Raw genomic sequence first — 19117 nt, 5'->3', positions numbered from 1 at the left:
AACAGAGACTGGAGCAGCCAGATGAAAATGATAGAGATATGCAAATGACACTGATTTTCACAAATAGCCACCTGAGCTGTTATTCCAGGTACAGAGCCATTTCCTTATCAGAAGGTACATTCCTAATAGGAGCCTTTATGAGCCAACCAGGGAATATTTTAAACCTACCTTTGGCATTTCAAGGCTAACTCAATTTCCCCTAGTCTCAAGATGAAATATTAACTTCTGTATTGGTACAAAGGCCCCGGCAGGCTGTAAAGCAGCAACCTTGCAGGGAGAATGAGAAGACTGGCTGAAGGGTGGAGAAAGAGAGAGGCTGTACAGGGGCGAGCAGCTTTCAATCCAATTTAAGGTCTTGGGCATTTTCTTTTCTCTGTGTCGGCAGGGGTGAGAGGTCACAGATGGGTGATACCCAGCTAGGGTGGCCCTTTCTGGGGAGGATTTAATTTCTTAGGGCTTGTGTTATGAGATGCTGGGATGACCGGCTCTATGCACCTGCAGAATTATTGTGCTAGGCTTCCTGGGGTTTTTTGGTAGATAATGCCAAGCTTAACTAGCCCTGTGCCTATAATCTGAGGTGGGCGGAAGAATCATAGATGAGTGACACAAAACTGAGATGCCCAGGCCCCAGGATACTGTGTTGAGTAATGCCAAACCGAAGTGGCCCTGTGCTGATGTTCTCAAAGCAGAGAGATATCCTGTGAGTGATGCTAAACTGAAGAGATCCCATGTTGTGAGGCTGGGAGGGTCACGGAGGTGACCTCAATTATATCCCAATTGACACTACGCTTCTGTATAGCAAACCTCAGGAGTGCCTTCTGAGCTGGGCAGGGATTATTACCAGCCCGGTGTCATAGAAGGGAAACAAGCACAGGGAGGTGATGTTACTTGGGCAAGGTCACACAGGGAGCCAGTGACAGAACTCAGCATGGAACTCAGGAGTCCTGACTCCCAGGTCCCTTGATCTAACCACTAGACCTGCTGCTTCTCTGAATGTTATGGAAATAGCCAATACACAGCATGCTCTTGAAGCTGGTTTTTATCGGTGGTGTGTGCAGAGCTCTGGGGACACTAAGTCTGGGCTGTGTTTAGCTCTGAGGGCTTTCTATGCAAGCTTGATTGAATGTGTTCCCTACTGATTCATTGGTGCTCCACAGCTCCTGTACGACGGCTCGGCTGCCATGAAGAATCACCCTTTTGTTCAGTTTGTATTTCAACAGCTGGTGGTGGATACAGATCTAATTTGCAGGTACTGACCTACTGCTCAGCTAGCCATGCACCCACTAAAGGTTCAAAAGAAGCCCATTGGGCCTCTTGAAAATGAGTGCAGAGTTTATACTGGGAGATGAGTTGTTCAGTGCTTACTTTGTTCCATCTTTAAGGAGGCAGCAGAGGAGAGCTTCCTCAGGGATCTGGTTTCCAAGTCAATAACTGGCAAGCTAAGCAGTGAACAAACACCCGAGCTGGTTCTAAGCAGGTTCGCTTCATTAAAAGTGGCCAAAGCACCAAGTCCTGGTAACACCCACCCACAAAATGAGAAGAACAAAATCGGTTAATCTTTAATGGACATTTAACACACTGTCTAAAAGGAGGGAATGCTGGTTGGTGGTTAGAGATGGGAGGGCCAGGACCCCAGGGATATGTCTACACAGCCGCTGGGAGATGTCATTCCCATCTCAGATAGATGTACATGCTCTACCTTTGCTCTAGCTAGCACCTAAAAATAGCTGCGTGGCCAAGGCGGCCCGACGGTGGGCTGGGCTAGCCACCTGACTACATACCCAGGAAGCTGAGCAGGATTGTACTCTGGCCGCTGGCCCAAACTACTGCCGGCGCCACTGCAGACACAGGGGTATTTTTAGCCCTGTTCACGAGAGCGCCTAGTGTGTATAAGTCTACCCAAGCTGGGAACTACACCTCCCAGTGGCTTCCAAGATACACCTGCTGTGAGGTTATAAACTCAATTTGGTGAATCTTGTATACTTAGAATTTCCACAAGCGTGTGGCAGGTAAATGAGATCAGCAGCTGAGGTGATGGGGGAGGGTGCTGGTTTGGGGAGAAAACTGTTTTACAAGCAGAGGGCAGAGGAAAACCAGAGAGACAAATTGTTCGTGCTGGAAATGGGAGGCTAGGGAGGTATTAAAAACAAGGCCTGGAGGTAATGCTAAACTTGGTGACAAAGCACATAATGAGGGACAGACAGTACTCTCGGATTCCAAAGGATTTGGGCTGTTTGGAGGATTAAGCAGCATATGAAAAATACAGTTCAGCCTAGACCAATAGGAAGTAAATAGCCTGTGGGCAAGGGATTAATGTCTAGGGGATATGTGGTGAATACAATACAGCACACGGTAAGTTTGAGTAGTGCTTTGGGTACAAGCTGTGTGCCCCAATGGTTTATGGTGTTATGACAGCGTGGACACTGAAACTACCAAGCCACTGCGCAGAAGCAGGGGAAAGGCTGAGCAGACAGTAGATGATATGGGCAAAGGGGAGCGTACGGAGCACATTAGCTGATGGTGTTACTGACCCGGGGCCCATCTGCAAGACTGGATGGGACATGCTGGGTCACAGATTGGGTGCGTGGGGGGGAGTGTAGAAGGAAGATATGGAACAGGTCCCGGAGCATGGCAGACTACACAGGCTTTTCCAGGCTCTGCAGAGTCACCCATTCGGTTCATCTGTTCCTCCTTTTGTTTCTCCTTCCCCAGCAGTATGATGGAGTGAGCCTGGGCACAAAGCACTGCACGTGTCCTGTTTCCCAGCTCACCAGGGCACGGTTCTTAGCTTTATCAGCTGCCTTTGATCAGAGCTATGAATCTCACCACAGAGTGGAAACAGCAGAAGCAAAGGAGAGTGAGTGATCCTGCCTTTCCTGAATGCTGCACGGTGGTGAAGTCCAGGAATAGGACTGAGGAGTAGACAAGCCAGTAGTAATATTACCTCTTGTGACAGGTTGGATCACAGAAAACCCCCTTGAGGCTGCCATCTGATGTGCCAAGACTACTTCTTCCCCTGCTTTCCCTGCCAATCTGGGACTCCAGAACCCTGCCTGGTTGTGCCAGACTCGCTTGCTGGCTACAAACACAGACCCAGGTCTGAACAACGTCCCACAAACTGCAGGCTCACCTGAAAACAGCTTAAGAAGTGTTTCTGTCTCCAACATGCAGATGCCCAACTCCCAATGGGGTCCAAACCCAAATAAATTCGTTTTAGCCTGTATAAAGCTTATACAGGGTAAACTCAAAAATTGTTCACCCTCTATAACACTGATAGAGAGATATGCACAGCTGTTGGCCCCCTCCCCCCCAGTATTAATACATACTCTGGGTTAATTAATAAGTAAAAAGTGATTTTATTAAATACAAAAAGTAGGATTTAAGTGGTTCCAAGTAATAACAGACAGAACAAAGTGAATTACCAAGCAAAATAAAATAAAACATGCAAGCCTTTGCCTAATACAGTAAGAAAGTGATTACAGATGAAACCTCACCCTCAGAGATGTTCAAGTAAGCTTCTTTTACAGACTAGCCTGCTTCTAGTCTGAGTCCAGCAATCACTCACACCCCCATGGTTACAGTCTTTTGTTCCACTTTCTTTCTGGTATCCTTTGGGGCTGGAGAGACAATCTCTTGAGCCAGCTGAAGACTAAATGGAGGGGTCTCCCAGGGGGTTAAATAGACTTTCTCTTGTGGGTGGACAGCCCTCCCTCCCCCTGTGTAGAATCCCAGCTACAAGATGGATTTTTGGAGTCACATGGGCAAGTCACATGTCCATGCATGACTCAGAACTTACAGGTAGCAGCCATTGTTCACATGCTACCTTGAACGTCCTCAGGTAGACTTCTTATGTGGATTGGAGCCTTCCAAGATCCATTGTCAGTTAAGTGTTTCTTGACTGGGCACTGAACTTGCACATTCCTTTCTAAAAAAGCCGCCCAAATGCCTTACTATGGCTACTTAAAAGCAAACAAGTACACATCTAATATTCATAACTTTGAATGCAAAAATGATACATTCATACAAATAGGATGAATATATTTAGTAGATCATAACCTTTGCAGCGATATGTTACATGGCATATGTAGCATAAAACATATTCCAGTTATGTCATATTTACATTCATAAGCATATTTCCATAAAGCATTATGGGGTGCAATGTCACACCTCTGTCCACTAACTATTGTATGTCTACATTCCAAGCTGGAGGTGTAAATTCCAAAACACTAGGTAGATAGGGTGGTTAGCCCCTCCCACCCCTTGCTCCTCATGGCTGCGCTCTATTTTTAATGTGCTGGCTCGATGGGGTATGTCTCCTCGAGCTGGGAATTGCAGCTCCAGCTTCAAGTGCAGACATCCTCAGAGCGTGAGAGAGGAGAGCTTCACAGACCTGGCCTCTAATCCTCCCAGCTGTAGGGGATCCAGGGGTCCCATAAGGTTTCATATGGCAAATGCTGGACATTGTGTTGGGATGCAGTGATGCTATTCAGTATGCAGACGGCACAGAGTGGAATAAAACTGTGTGCACTTGGGTTCCCCTTCCTCTAGAATTTTTTAGCTTCGGGCACTGTACTTGCCCTGTTGTTTCAGCCCAAGTAGACAGAAAACGTCTACACTGCAATAAAAGACCTGCAGCACGGCCATAGTTGGGCAAGGTCAGCTGACTCATGCGTGCAGGGCTCGAGCTGCAGGGCTATAAAATTGCAGGGTAGATGTTCAGGCTCGGGCTGGAGCCCAGGTTCTGAGACTCCGTGCTGTGGGCTTTGTCACAGTATAGACATACCCTGAATGGGCGATGGGAACAGTGGCTTGTTCTGGCTTGTAAATATAATGGGCCAAAGTTAGCCACAGTGTTACTCCCGTGACATCTGTGGGGTCACTGCAGTGATGAATCCAGCCCAGTGACCCTCTACTGTGGTTCTTTCGCTAGCCAGAAAAGGCAGGAACAAATATTAGTTTGAGCTGATGTGACGTTATTGACATAATCTGTAACTGTCTAGATCACTGTTGCGACCACTGTTATATATTTGCTGCAAATACTGTATAAAGATTGTCGTGTAAGGGATCTATAGAGAGGTTATGATTATGCTGTCTATATGTGTGTATCATTTTTGTAGTTAAAGTTATGAATATTGGCTTTATACTGTCTGTATTTCAAACTTATGCTATGCTTCTGGGTGACACCCTAGACAAGTTGGTGACAGCTCTGCCTAGCCTGCTTGATGGCCCATTAAGGACCATCAGCTACACAACTGACCCATTGAGAGAAGGCAGATAGAATTCTGCTGATACAGACTAACACGGCTACCACTCTGAAACCAGATACACCTTGTAACTCAGCAAAGTATGCAGGGCTTGCCCCTGTGACTCCAAACTCCATTTTGCTGTAATTTTCCACAGTAAAAACAAAGAGGTGTTCTTACACCTGGAAAAGACTATAAAAGGCTGATGCCTCATCTCCATCTTGTCTTCAATCCTGTTTCTTACCTCTGGAGAGACTTTGCTACAAACAGAAGCTCTGCACAAAGGACTGAAAGACCCATCCCAGCTGTGGATGTACTCCAGAGACCTGATTTGAACCTGCAATTTATTCCATCACTGCTGCAAACCTGAACCAAGACCTTTGCCATTACTGTATGTAATTCATTCCATTCAACCAATTCTAGCTCTCATCTCTATCTTTTCCCTTTTATGAATAAACGTTTAGATTTTAGATTCTAAAGGATTGGCAACAGCATGATTTGTGGGTAAGATCTAACTTGTATATTGACCTGGGTCTGGGGCTTGGTCCTTTGGGATGGGGAGAATCCTTTTTCTTTTACTGGGGCATTGGTTTTCATAACCATTTGTCCCCATAATGAGTGGCACTGGTGGTGATACTGGGAAACTGGAGTGTCTAAGGGAATTGCTTGTGTGACTTGTGGTTAGCCAGTGGGGTAAAACCAAAGTCCTCTCTGTTTGGCTGGTTTGGTTTGCCTTAATGGTAAAGGAACCCCAGCCTTGGGCTGTAACTGCCCTGCTTTAAGCAATTTGTCCTGAATTGGCACTCTCAGTTGGGCCCTGCCAGAACAAGCATCGTTACAGCTGATTATGAATGTCTTCATCTCATTGTGAACAGTGCACTGTACTTGCAACAATGCCATGCCTCACAGGCGCAGAGCCTTGCTGTTCTGGCCTCCTGCTGGCTCCTGGATGGTTGCCAAGTTTTGCTCCCGCTGATCTCTTGCTATCAGCGAAGGAAGAAAGAGCCAGTGCCCCACTCAAAAGGACTTTGCCCTCCCAACATCAGGGATCTTATGAAACACTGGCCGCTGCAGATGCTGGAGTGGCACACGGGCTCTGGCGAACTCAGCTATGCAAGAATGCCCCAAAACTAAGGGCCCCGCTGAGAGGGCTTTTCAGCGAGATTTTATCATTTGTGAATGGAGCCATGGGGGTGGAGTGGGGCTGCATGGAGTGATACATATTGGCTACGGGTGCGATTTTGTTTGTATAGAGAAAGACTCAAGAGTTTGATGTTTGCTGCTAACTATCCACTGGGCTTTACGCTTTCGGTGTACGGATGCGCCCAGCTGCACTCCCAGGATTCTGGGTGAGGCGTTTCCTGTACTAAGAAGTACTGTCATTAGAACTAGTACTAGAGTGCACTCCAGACAGCACGCCCCTACAGCGGGTATATCGTGAGATCCCTGTGTGCTGCTTGCATGGGCAGCAGTTGCATGGTCGACTCATGAAGAAGCCTGAAAAACATGTACTGATAAATGCAGCTAACCCGCCTCTATCCACAGGCCCTTTCCCACTGTGAGAAAACCCAGTTCTGGCTCCTGTGGTGTTTTAAGCATTGTTATCACATGACGCAACTGAGCTCCAGTCAGCTGCCCTGACGGCCAGCGCCCTTCCTTCCGATCACATGTTCCCACCACGGGGACGTATCATTGTGTGTATATAAGGATTAATTGTGAGGTTATTGAGATCGGAGCCGGGAGACCCACCTCTGAATTCTCTCTGTGTTTATTGCTTGCCAAAGGCACTTTCACTGTGACTTGACTGAGGGGGCAGGGCAGCAAGCATTGGGGAGCTGCTGCTGGCAAGCGGATGGACAATTCAGCAGTGTGGGTGTCGTTACTAGAGCAATCGGCCCCTGTGGTAGAAATCAAAGTGGAGGATTAGCTGACATAGACAAGGGGAATTGTTTGTTCAGCTTAGGATGACCAGATGTCCCGATTTTATAGGGACAGTCCTTATTTTTGGGTCTTTTTCTTATATAGGCACCTATTCCCCCCAGCCCTGTCCTGATTTTTCACATTTGCTGCCTGGTCACCCTAGTTCAGCTCAAGATCAGAGGCCCTTGTTTTGAAACCTCAGTATTATCCTCTGCGTTATTCCTCCATAATTTGTTAATTACTGGTCTGGGGAGGTGGATATGAATGGTCTCCAGAGCTGTAGAGCTAGATGGATGGCTCTTGGAAGCACACTGTAAATAAGTCCCCGTGGGAATCTGCATATGTAAACAGCTTCTCTGCTGGCACCGAGGCCTGTCGACACAGCCCTAGGTCCCTGCCTCAGTTTGGGACAAATTCTGTTTGTAATTACCATCATATAACTCTGGAGTAAATCCACTGAGGTCAATCAATTCACACTGAATTGACGGTGGTGAAAGTCAGAGCAGATATGGGGCCTCAGAGCATGGTTGGAAAATGGTAATTATTTTCCTTGAAAATATCTATAAGAAATTTTTTTTTTTTAATGTGTGGAGATTTTATTCCCCCCAAACATTTTCATGGCAATTTTTTGGGTGGTTGTTGTTGGAAAAACTGATAAAATTTGTTTATTTTTTGTCAAAATCTTGGAAAATGTGGGCCGAAATGATGATTTTCTACGAAAAAAAAAATCATTTCCATAAAATAGCCCTTTTTCATCTTTTTTTTTTCTTCTTTCCAGATGAAAAAAAGCTGACTAGTGCCAGGGGCCAGGGAGGCTCCTGGGCAGCGAATAAGGCACGGATACACCCCTGGACCAGCGAGGATTAAAAATAAATGCTGCCAGATGGGCAGGCTCAATGGTCTTTGCTCTCTCTTGGGACGAAGCGCACCTTCTGTCACTCCAGTTAGTAGAGGAGATTGGGGACTGACTCAGTGCCCTGGCACATTTCTCATTACCCGATGGCACGGTGACAATAGCCTGTTTCACTGGATTGAACGAAATAAACTCAGTTCAATACCCAGTGGCCAGGGATCCACATCACAAAAATACCCTACAACCAATCGCCCCCCAGGAATCGGCTCTCCAACCCAGGACTGACAAGGGCTGTGGAGAGTGAGCTCCCCCTCGCCCAACAGGGGATCCCCTCCGGGGAGGCTTGCCGGCGGGGGTGGTGTGTATGGGGAGATTGCCCTGCTACTGCCCATTCTGTCCCCTTTCTGTGGCTAAGGGCAGGTTGCTAATCTTCAGGGCTGTCAATACAGGAAGACTTTCAGCCGTGCTAGAGACATAGAACGTGCAGAGAGACACCCAGACGGCCTTGTCGCAGTGTTTATAAATGGGTTAGGTAATAATCCAATCTGGGCACTGTCTGTCTAGCTGGGCTTTGTTCTCCTGCTGTAGCTGGAACACGGTCAGTCTGCAGCATGGTCCTTTCTGCTGTGATTTGCATTCATGAAAAGGAACTGACAGCTTTACACTGAGGGAGTAGAAAAGCACATGAAGGGGACTCTGAGGTTTACAGCATGGCCTGTCCCCAGGGCTTTGATATGTAGCGTTGGCACCTTGAGCGGTCTAGTGTAAATTTAGCTGTGGGTTTTATTGTGACTGTTAACCTGTGCTTGGACTAAGGCTATGTCTAGACTATAGGCGCAACAGCATCACAGCTGCAGCTATGCGGCTGTAGTGTAGACACCCGGGATAGTGATGGAGGGTTTTTTTCCATCACTGTAGTAAATCCACCCACTTGAGAGGCGGTAGCTAGGTCAACGGTGTCACACTGTCTGGAGAGGCTCATGACCATGAGTGCCAACCTCCAGGCAGACTGTTAAGAAACAGGGCATGACCCCAAACTGGTTGTGAGTTCTCTACTTAGATTTCACCAACTAAGTGTCATCTGTGAACTCAAGGGCTACAACAGCATTAACATGGAGTCAGAGACAGTTCACTCTGTCTCGACGCCTAGGCGAGCCTGCCTTTGTGATAGACAGTCCCTTATACCAAAAAGCACACTAATATTTGGGTTACTCCCAGTCCCAAAGGACCAGTCATAGATTCATAGATACTAAGGTCAGAAGGGACCATTATGATCATCTAGTCTGACCTCCTGCACAACGCAGGCCACAGAATCTCACCCTCCCACTCCTGCGAAAAACCTCTCACCTATGTCTGAGCTATTGAAGTCCGCAAATCGTGGTTTAAAGACTTCAAGGTAGCAGAGAATCCTCAAGCAAGTGACCCGTGCCCCATGCTACAGAGGAAAGTGAAAAACCTCCAAGGCCTCTTCCAATCTGCCCTGGAGGAAAATTCCTTCCCGACCCCAAATATGGCGATCAGCTAAACCCTGAGCATATGGGCAAGATTCACCAGCCAGATACTACAGAAAATTATTTTCTGTAGTAACTCAGATCCCACCCCATCTAATATCCCATCACAGGCCATTGGGCCTATTTACCATGAATATTTAAATATCAATTAATTACCAAAATCATGTTATCCCCTCAGACCATCTCCTCCATAAACTTATCGAGTTTAATCTTAAAGCCAGATAGGTCTTTTGCCCCCACTGCTTTCCTTGGAAGGCTGTTCCAGAACTTCACTCCTCTGATGGTTAGAAACCTTCGTCTAATTTCAAGTCTAAACTTCCCAATGACCAGTTTATATCCATTTGTTCTTGTGTCCACATTGGTACTGAGCTTAAATAATTCCTCTCCCTCTCTGGTATTTATCCCTCTGATATATTTATAGAGAGCAATCATATCTCCCCTCAGCCTTCTTTTGGTTAGGCTAAACAAGCCAAGCTCCTTGAGCCTCCTTTCATAAGACAGGTTTTCCATTCCTCGGATCATCCTAGTAGCCCTTCTCTGTACCTGTTCCAGTTTGAATTCATCCTTCTTAAACATGGGAGACCAGAACTGCACACAGTATTCCAGGTGAGGTCTCACCAGTGCCTTGTATAACGGTACTAAAACCTCCTTATCCCTACTGGAAATACCTCTCCTGATGCATCCCAAGACCGCATTAGCTTTTTTCACGGCCATATCACATTGGCGGCTCATCGTCATCCTATGATCAACCAATACTCCAAGGTCCTTCTCCTCCTCTGTTACTTCCAATTGATGCGTCCCCAGCTTATAACTAAAATTCTTGTTATTAATCCCTAAATGCATAACCTTACACTTCTCACTATTAAATTTCATCCTATTACTATTACTCCAGTTTACAAGGTCATCCAGATCCTCCTGTAGGATATCCCTGTCCTTCTCTAAATTGGCAATACCTCCCAACTTTGTATCATCCGCAAACTTTATTAGCACATTCCCACTTTTTGTGTCAAGGTCAGTAATAAATAAGATTGGTCCCAAAACTGATCCCTGAGGAACTCCACTGGTAACCTCCCTCCAGCCTGACAGTTCACCTTTCAGTAGGACCCGCTGTAGTCTCCCTGTTAATCAATTCCTTATCCACCTTTCAATTTTCATATTGATCCCCATCTTTTCCAATTTAACTAATAATTCCCCATGTGGCACGGTATCAAACGCCTTACTGAAATCTAGGTAAATTAGATCCACTGTGTTTCCTTTGTCTAAAAAATCTATTACTTTCTCAAAGAAGGAGATCATGTTGGTTTGGCATGATCTGGCATTTGTCTGCTAAACCCAGGGTTGCGAGTTCAATCCTTGAGGGGGCCATTTAGGGATCTGGGGCAAAAATTGGGGATTGGTCCTGCTTTGAGCAGGGGGTTGGACTAGATGACCTCCTGAGGTCCCTTCCAACCTTGATATTCTATGATTCTATGATTCTATTTTGTCCCAATTACCATTGACCTCAATGTCCTTAACTACTTTCTCCTTCAAAATTTTTTCCCAAGACCTTGCATACTACAGATGTCAAACTAGCAGGCCTGTAGTTACCCGGATCACTTTTTTTCCTTTCTTAAAAATAGGAACTATGTTAGCAATTCTCCAGTCATACGGTACAATCTCTGAGTTTACAGATTCATTAAAAATTCTTGCTAATGGGCTTGCAATTTCATGTGCCAATTCCTTTAATATTCTTGGATGAAGATTATCTGGGCCCCCCGATTTAGTCCCGTTAAGCTGTTCGTGTTTCGCTTCTACTTCAGATATGGTAATATCTTCCTCCATATCACTTACCCCAGGTCAAGTGCAACCTAGATCTCTCACCAAAGACAATCCTGTAATAAACTAACTAAAGGTTTATTAACTAGGAAGAAGAAATAAGAGAGTTATTTACAAGGTTAAAGCAGGTAAACATACACACTCAAATGAGTTACAGTCTTAGGTTCCAAAAGATGATAGTAGCTGGTATATAGGCAAGCTTTATATGTCCCTTAGGCCTAATCCAAGCTAAACCTCTAGGGCCCCCTTGCTTATGCTTAGAAATCTTCACCCCGCAGAGTTCAAGCAGCATCGGGATACAATTTCTCCTTATCAGGGATTTTTATTTCCGTCCCCCAGCATTCAAGCTGTGATGGGATGAGGGCTTGTGCAGGTCCCTGCTTCATAGGTGTGGGGCGACCAATCCACAAAGTCTTTTGTCCACTGATGTTCCATAGTGGTTTGTCTGGTGGCTGTCGGCCTTCTTTTGTTGGGGTGGAGATGACACCTCTTGTGGTAAACTAGTATTTCACACTTGGTAATGCTTCTCTCCTTGCTGGGGGCTTAGCAAACACTTTAATAGTTGCAGAGCAAACCCTTACACATTGCCTTATACCACGGGATCCAGGTATTGGACGTAAGATCAATACATGCAGCATCCTACAAGCATTTCATAAAATCTAAACACATTCTTGTAATGCTAATATCTGTTTTAACAACACTAACGCACAGGTGAGCCAGACTGGTTTCCAGCTCTGCATTTGTCAGTGTTCAGCGAGGCCCAGTGGCTTTGGCATGAGCTGGCACCTGGTCTGCCAGGGTCACAAATGGAAAAGCTCTTCTGCTGACCTCACAGTGCCTATAGTGGGGCTTAGGTCAGTTTAACTATGTCTCTCCGGGGTGTGAGAACCTGAGCCATGCAGCTAGGTCAACCTACGTTTTAGGTGTAGAGCTGGTTTTAGTCATACCTAATGCTAGAGGTTATGGCTGTTTGGACTGATTTTGTGGGTATGGGCTAGAGGAGGGCACTGGGAGGTAGGATTCCATTCCTAGGTTGGCTCGGGGTGCCGGGGGAGGGCTAGGACACGTAGGCTAGGACAGAAGACTGGGAGCTAACACTCCTGGGTTCTGTTCCCAGCCTTGTCTCTGGGTACATCTACACTGCAGCTGGCGATGGGATTGCAGCCTGGGGATTGCACACCCGCACTAGCTTTAATCCAGTTAGCACAGCTCAAAATAGCAGTGAAGCTGGAGTGGCACGGAGGTCAGCATGGGCTAGACATGCCAGTACCTAGCTAGGCAGACTAGGTGGGTTTGTATGTGCTGCAGCTGGTAGGCATTTCTGTCAGGCCAGGGTGCATGCATGGAGTCAGGCTTCTAGCAGATGGAGGGGGCAAGATCCATAGGCTTTAGCCTCGTTAATCCCACAGATTCTTGGTCTCTGTGCAATCTGCAGCCCAAGATCCTTCTCAGATCTTCACTGCCACAGCCTCTGAGAGGGGACAATATAGCAGAACGGAGCCAGGCAAGTAAATTCTCCCTTCCTGCGCCTTTTCACTAGTAAGAAGAAGACCTGGAGCTATGTAAACTCTGCCCAGCCCATTGCTATAAATACCCTCTCTGGGCCATACCTGTATCTCCTCCCGCCCATCTCCCAGTAACCACCCCATGAAACATACCTTTCCTCCATACCTGTACCCCTTGTCCACACTGAAATTACAACCAGGTTTACAGCGCTCCTTGCAGACAGCTAACTTAGCCCAAAGATGCTGTAGATGATCCTCCACCCCAGACAGGCTCCAGATCCAAACTCCCCATGATATGGCAGGGAGGGGCAGATTGCAGATTTTTGTTTGGCCCAGCGCAGACAGTGCTGCAGAATACAGACCCTGGTCTGACTATTTCTGGAGTTCTGGCTTGGTTCAGACCTATGTCTAGAAGGAGAGTAGCTGTAAACAAGAGGTGGAGGCTTCTCATGCTCTTCCTGAACCGGTAAATTCTGCAGGCTACGGCAGATTGCTCCAGGAAACATATCCTTTCAGCACCGCCAGTTGCAGTTGGCACATCTGTGCATTCCTGGATGCAAAAGGACATGTTATTACAGCTTCTGATGAGGCGCTGGCCAGCCCAGCCTGCCAGCATAACAGAGGTGGGTGAAAGAAACATGCCTGGGGAATTTCCAGAGCAGGAGTTATTGCTTCACTAAATACCTTCTCTCCCTCCTTTCTGCCTCCCTCTCTCAATGTTCTCCTAGGCTTGCTTTTTGGACAGCACGCTCTGTACACCTACATCTTGCCCCTCCCCAGTCTGGTGACTCAAAGGACAGGGATCAAAGCCCCAAAGGGTTATAGTGGGGGCCGGGAGGAGAGAAGGAGCTATTGGGCCAAGGGTGCCGGGTTTTCCTGCAAAGGCTTCAGAGCAGAAGTTGAGCCATCCTGCTATGTGCATGCATGTGCTTGCAACACTTAAAGTGGGTGGGGTCTTCTGGCATCACAGACACAGCCCAAGAAAAGTGCAGCTCTACAGAGAGTTGGGGCTCGGTGCCCTGGGTCTGTATGATGTGGTCAAGTCAGCAGCAGCTGTTTCCTGCTGGCAGCCGGGGAATGCGGTCTTTCCTGCCTCCGTCCCTTAAGCTTTCTGCTCTATTCGGGACAGGAGATTTCTTGCATTGGTGCCGTAACGTCTCCGACTGGACTGGGGCATGGAGATGCAGGGTCCAGGGATGGGTCTGGGTGAATTTCAGAGGGGAAATCAGCACTGATGGTGATTTGTCTTGATTGAAGATCTCTTGGGTGTGGTGTTAGCAACGTGCTGGTCAGGGCTCAAGGCCACGGTAGCCTCGGCTCAATGTCTGCTCTAGGCCCGTCCAAACACATGCCACCCCCCAAATGGCACACTCAGACCAGTCCAGCATGGCAGTCCCTCCGCTGCTCTCAAATATTTTAAAAAGGGCTGTCCCTTTCCAGGAAGTCTTGGCAATGTCCTGAAATGCGCTGCCCCTAACAATCTGGTCTGCACTCATAATATTCCACCCTGGAGTAACCACAGACCCAAGACTTCTTTGAGATCACAGTGAGCGCCATGTGTGCCTGTCAGTCTGACTTGTATGGGTGGGCCCGTGTGCACATGTGTCTGTGCATACATGCTGCATATACATCTCTGAGCACGCAACTTTGTGTGTGTAGATGCGTCTAGATGCGTTGCTGAGCAGTCTTTCTGGGCATGTATACTTTGGTCCCTCTGTGCATTTGGGGGCATATGTGTTTGCAGATCTGTATCATACAGCTAAGTGTAACAAATAGTTTTAATTCTTCTATTCCTCCTTCCTCTTTAATTCCACGCCATCAGTCTGCCAAATTAAAGAATATGACAAATGTGGATGGAACAATCCTGTCTGTCCTCAGACGAATCAGAGCTGTGCAGTTTCCTTTCCTTCCCTAAGCACAAAGCAAATGTACTTGTGAAATGGTTGGGATAATATAAACTAGGTCTGTAAATGTTCCTTTAATTAGTCAAATTTTGACACATTGACCATGTTCTCCATGTAACTGTATTGTGCAACGATGAGCTCGTTAGCTGCCAACCTCAATCAGGCAGCAAAATCGCCCGGTTCCAAAGTTTGGTCTGAATACCAGATCCCAACAAGGTCCCCCTAGTGCGGCAGTAACATTTACTCCCCTCTTCTGCTTCTTGCCGCTTCCTGAGAAAAACATTCCACTCAGCTGTTGGCAAATGACCAAAATTCCAGGTTCACACTTGCGTGTTGACAGTGGGTCCCAGCAGGGTTCACAATGCAGGAAGCGAAGCCTCAGCTGTGAGCCACAAGGAAATGAAGATCTCTCATGCCAGGCCCTGGATTCTGGCTCTGTTGCTATGGCGCCCCTGCAGCAAGACAGCCGCTCTCACTTTTGGATCGTCTCCTTTGGCAGATGTGCCAAAAGAGGATTTGAAGGTGGTGCCAGAGAGGTAGAGACTGGCTCGCCTGCAGTACAGTGTTCACTTCAGGCTCCAAACTTGTGCCATGGGGATATGGCAGACTCTGAAATAATGACAGTAATGCACGGCACCTCTCCTCTGGGGATCTCAAAGCACTTCTTACGAGCATTTATTGAAATAAGTTTCAACACACTGCCCGTGAAATAGGTGTCCCTTGATACAGATGAGGTAACTGGGGCAATGAGAGGTTAGGTGACTTTTCCAAGGCCAAAGAACAAGCCAGGACTCTTGAATCCTGACTTTCAGTCATGTGCCCTAACCACAAGAGTATACTGCCTCCCAAATAGCCTGTTCTGCTGCCCGAAGTAGGGAGGAAACTCAGGCATTGGCCTTCAGGAGTTCCCCTAGCTGGGATACAGGGCCGCTTAGCCCTTAGAATCAGCCTTCATCCCACTGGTCAGGTCAGGATCTCTGTTTCACCTTAACTGGGCCCACTTAGCAAGATCCACTGTGGTCAGTCCCAGATGCCCAGAATGAGGAGAAGCAGCTTGATGCTGAGAGGCTCTGAAGGATGAGCCACCTATTTGTCCTCTTTGAGGACTTCCAAGACGGACTCAGGGGCCACGGAAGGGCCTGGCCTCTCTCTGGCTGGAAGAAGGCATTTACATTACACACGCCAGCTTAGCCACGAGTCCCCATAGTCCCCCATGCAGTGGTGAATGTGCACTTCAGCCAGTTGCCGTTTTGTGGGCAGAGAGAGCAGAGGGCTGGAGCGGCCACCTGGGTCTCCCCTACACTCATTCGCACACACGTCTTTCTGAGGTTTGACATAGCTGCCTCTTCTGATGCCATCTCGGAAGGTGAGCACTTTAAACTGGAGTTGATAAGTAGCGGCAGCCCTGGCTCCCTGGCTGGCAGAAGCAATGCTTTAGCGTTGTAAAAGTCTTCTGCGGGAAGAAGGGGTCATATCAGCAGAAGTCTGTGATTGCCCCCCACCCTCCCCTTCTTTATAGCCACCTGCTGGTAGGGGCAAGTAAATCCACTTGTCTAGGGAGCTGATGTAGGAGATCATAGAGGAGAAAGCAGAGAAACAAGAAATTGTAGCTTGTCTGGATTAACATTTTATATGCTCAGGGCTCGGCGCATGAAACCCCTATAGGGGATATAGTGTCAGTGCAGGGTTTGCAACCTCCCTTTTAGTAACAGTGGGCTCCAAGCACAGAGCAGCCTTACTCCGCGATAACAAGATATACCTTAGCCTGAGACTCTCCAGGGAGGTCAGAGCTGGGATCCATGACTTTCCAGCACAGTACAAGTGTGCGTCAAAGGGGGCAGGAGATGAGGTGGGGGCAGGAGGGGAAAGGCCATGTCATCTGATCTGTAATTGATTTATTCTTTGGCAATGTGCCGTGACAGCATGTCAATGAACAACTTGACTGCGGTAAGGCAAGAACGGGGCTCTTTGTCCCAGCGGCGGGAACAATGGCCTGTCTGTGAGCGTTTGGGCAATACTGACCCAACCGGGATCAGCTGCCTTTCTATCCTCCTTCACCATCACAATGCACAATTACAGGGCTGCTTTCCCGCAGCTGAGCACGGGATTCAATGACACCGTACACTCAACAAGTGGCAGCCAAGATGCTGCATTCGGGTCCCTTTCAACGGCGGTGATGTCTGCACTTTGTTTCGTTTGCTTCTGCTTCCCCCATTTTGCACTTAGGCTCATCCGCAGTCTCTCTCTCTCTCCTTCTTGTCCAGTGCTCCTTACTTGCAGGGGTCAAAGTGACAGAAGAAAGCGGTGGCCTCTATTCAACCTGAACTGGCCACAGTCCCGGAGCAGCTGGATGTTTCTGCCAAAATCACCAGCAGAGAAGCCAGCAATGTTGACATTCAGTGGTTCACGTGGTCATTGTTAAGCTTCGGAGGTGATGCCCTTTGAGATGAATGGGGCAGCTTATGCATCTCTCTGTGCTAGTGTTTCAAGCCGTCGAGCTGTAGACTTGGGCAGACAGCTCCTGTACCAGCCCCTTCCAGAAGGTTTACTTCAGGGGCTGGTGGAGAACTGTCTGCATGGTTCATCTCCAGGCTCTCCACCCATTAGGCCTGAAGACAGGACGGGAAACAAGATGCACCCCACAGTGTGCTGCAGCAAAGCAGCATAAGATCCTGTTTCTGCTGCCTGTTCTCCATTCCCACCCAAAACCGTGCTGCTCACAGGGCTAAATTAAGATGATGTGGGGCACCAGGCACACCCCATATGGTGGCACCATGGCTGTACCCTCATCTTAAGACCCTTCCCTGTACTGTTATCTGCCCTGCCTTGTGATGGCAGAAGGTTTCCTGGTGAATAAGATGAATGGGGAAGTTCACACCTCTTGGAGACATTACTTCAGGCCGTGGGCAGACTCAGGCAGGAATTATGCACACTTGGGTCGCATTTTCAAGACTTTCTTTGCAGGGAGACACCAATGCCAAGACCCCTCTCTATCCAGATAGCATAGGGGTTGTGTAATTCTCTGTGCCAAGCTTAACCACCCCAGCTAGCACCTGCAGACATATAAACTGATGTCCAGAAGCAACAGGCCACTGTGCAGACAGCATCCCTGGGTGTCTCCATAGTGGCATTCCCTGGAGCTACGGTCTCTGTGCCTGAACTGCAAGGGGTACTCTCTAAAGTGACACTGCCCTGCTTTCTCTTTCTCAGATTCAAAGACTTTAAGGCCAGAAGGACCATCATGATCATCTAGTCTGGCCTCCTGCACATCGCAGGCCACAGAAGCTCACCCACTCCTGAAATAGACCCCTAACCTTGTATGCTCTCTGTGCCCTGGGTTTTTTCATGTGGCCAGGAGGCAAGCCCACAACCTGGTCCTGGTCCTGTTTTGCTTCTGACCATGCACTGCTTGCAGAACCACCTGCAGCAGCACAGTGCACCTCCCATGCACCAGGGAAGGCCTGGGGAGCAGCCGAGCCCTCTCTACTGGGTCAGCTTGGAGTAAAGGCTCACAAAAATCTAATCTGAGAGGATCAGGCTATGGAAAGCAGGGGAGGAACTACAAACACACAAGTGCTTAGGTGAGAGGGGAGCGCTATTAAAAATAAGGGCATTGTTTTTGTCACGAGTAGTCTTACCAATGAGGGTGGGTATTTGGGAATATACACAAGCCATGAGACATTGTCCTTGTTGTCTGGTTTATGGACTGTTTCCTTCCATAAAAAACTAATCCCACAAATATGAAATAAGGGATGGGGGATCAAAAATTGCTAGCCAGCTCCCAGGGAGCATCTCCCCAGACTCCTCAAGAGCTTGACCTGCCCAATTTCAGGGGGCAGCAGCTTCCCCTGATGTTGTTTAGTGTGGTAGCATCCTGTGGGGTAGAGAAGAGGCAGAACTTGGGTGTGATGAAGACAGAGGAGATCCCTCACTGAGGCCACTGGACACAGAAAGACCCTGTGGATCTCTCTAGCTCTTTATCTCCCGGATTGACTCACACAGCCTGTGCTTATTCCTGTTCTTTGTAACTGTGAAACAGAGCCCAGAGGGGAATCCTCTGTGTTTTACATCTTTTTATTACCCTGTAAAGTTACCTTCCATCCTGATTTTGCAGGTGTGATTCTTTTACTTTTTTCTTTATAATAAAGTTCTTCTTTTAAGAACCTGATTGATTTTCAGTGTCCTAAAAGCTAAAGGGTTTGGTCTGTGCTCACATTGTAACCAACTGGTTGGTATATTATTCTCAAGCCTCCCCAGGAAAGGGGCTGAAGGGGCTTGGGGGGATATTTTGCAGGACTAGGGACTCCAAGTGGCCCTTTCCTGCATTTTTGTCTAAATCACTTGGTGGTGGCAGCAATACCGTCCA

The 19117-nt window shown here is 47.7% G+C and overlaps 1 long non-coding RNA gene across 2 annotated transcripts; it reads left to right on the top strand.

Moving 5' to 3' along the window:
- The first annotated feature begins 259 nt into the window (after positions 1–259).
- Positions 260–8064, top strand: LOC125621587 (uncharacterized). 2 transcript variants are annotated; one of them, XR_007352496.2, is made up of 4 exons: positions 260–352; positions 1158–1249; positions 2713–5634; positions 7942–8064. It is a non-coding gene; the product is annotated as an uncharacterized LOC125621587 (long non-coding RNA). The 2 variants fall into 2 exon arrangements; XR_007352497.2 differs by lacking the exon at positions 2713–5634.
- Positions 8065–19117: the final 11053 nt, after the last annotated feature.

Source organism: Caretta caretta, chromosome 1, assembly GCF_965140235.1.
Source record: "Caretta caretta isolate rCarCar2 chromosome 1, rCarCar1.hap1, whole genome shotgun sequence".
In the NCBI taxonomy this organism is placed as follows: domain Eukaryota; kingdom Metazoa; phylum Chordata; order Testudines; family Cheloniidae; genus Caretta; species Caretta caretta.
The sequence above is the reverse complement of the archived record's forward strand: the minus strand, read 5'-3'. Positions and strand labels throughout refer to the sequence as shown.